Source organism: Arachis ipaensis, chromosome B06, assembly GCF_000816755.2.
Source record: "Arachis ipaensis cultivar K30076 chromosome B06, Araip1.1, whole genome shotgun sequence".
Taxonomy (NCBI): domain Eukaryota; kingdom Viridiplantae; phylum Streptophyta; class Magnoliopsida; order Fabales; family Fabaceae; genus Arachis; species Arachis ipaensis.
The window spans coordinates 111,856,706-111,857,448 of NC_029790.2; the positions used below are offsets into that span (position 1 = coordinate 111,856,706).

Genomic DNA, 743 nt, shown 5'->3' on the forward strand with positions numbered 1-743 from the left:
AATTCCTGATCAGGATGAACTCGTCTTGATCTTCTTGGGAATTGGACTCAAAGGCAGCGTGGTAAATGATGTTCTCGGTAAGTTTGAAAACGAGTTTGCCAATTTTGACGGTTTTTCCGGTGTTGGAGATGACGGAACCGACTACCTTGTTGACTTCGTCTCCAACAGACTCCCATGACTCTTGGCGCTTGCATTGCGGCTGAAGAGCTTCATGACACAACTTAGCCTTCCAAAAAACTTGCAAATTTTATGAATGTTTCATCATTCGCCAATCTACTTCGGAGTTTCCATGGCCATCATCTTCTCCGTCCTCGAGCACTTATCTTGAGAATATTCTTTTCCACTATCTCCTCTCTCCCGCATTTGCCGCATCATCTACCTCGACTGTGTCAGCGTCATTTAGGTTGTAATTATTGAACTTTTAAAAGAACCCCTTGTATGTTATACTTCATATATATTTGTTAATCAAACCAACTAATTATGCTTCTTTAATTTGACATTAAGGACCGTTATTACCTACAAATAACTTCTCAAGAAGCAGAACATGAAGGTAGTAGAAATAAAAGAGTGAATCAAAATTAAATAAGTAAATATCCAAATTCCATATAAATCACAAATTCACAGTAATATTACACGTCACAACCCATAAAAAAAAAAAGAGTACAATGAGAAATGAATGTGTTACATAATAAGAATATGAATTATATTTTGGAGAAAAAAAAAGCAAACAAAAGGACCTAGGT

The 743-nt window shown here is 36.3% G+C and overlaps 1 protein-coding gene across 1 annotated transcript in view; it reads right to left on the minus strand.

The window, feature by feature from the left end:
- Positions 579–743, minus strand: part of LOC107648384 (arabinogalactan peptide 14) — a gene marked incomplete in the record, with an annotated part of 574 nt that continues 409 nt past the window's right edge. The window contains 1 exon segment of the mRNA XM_016352269.2: positions 579–743.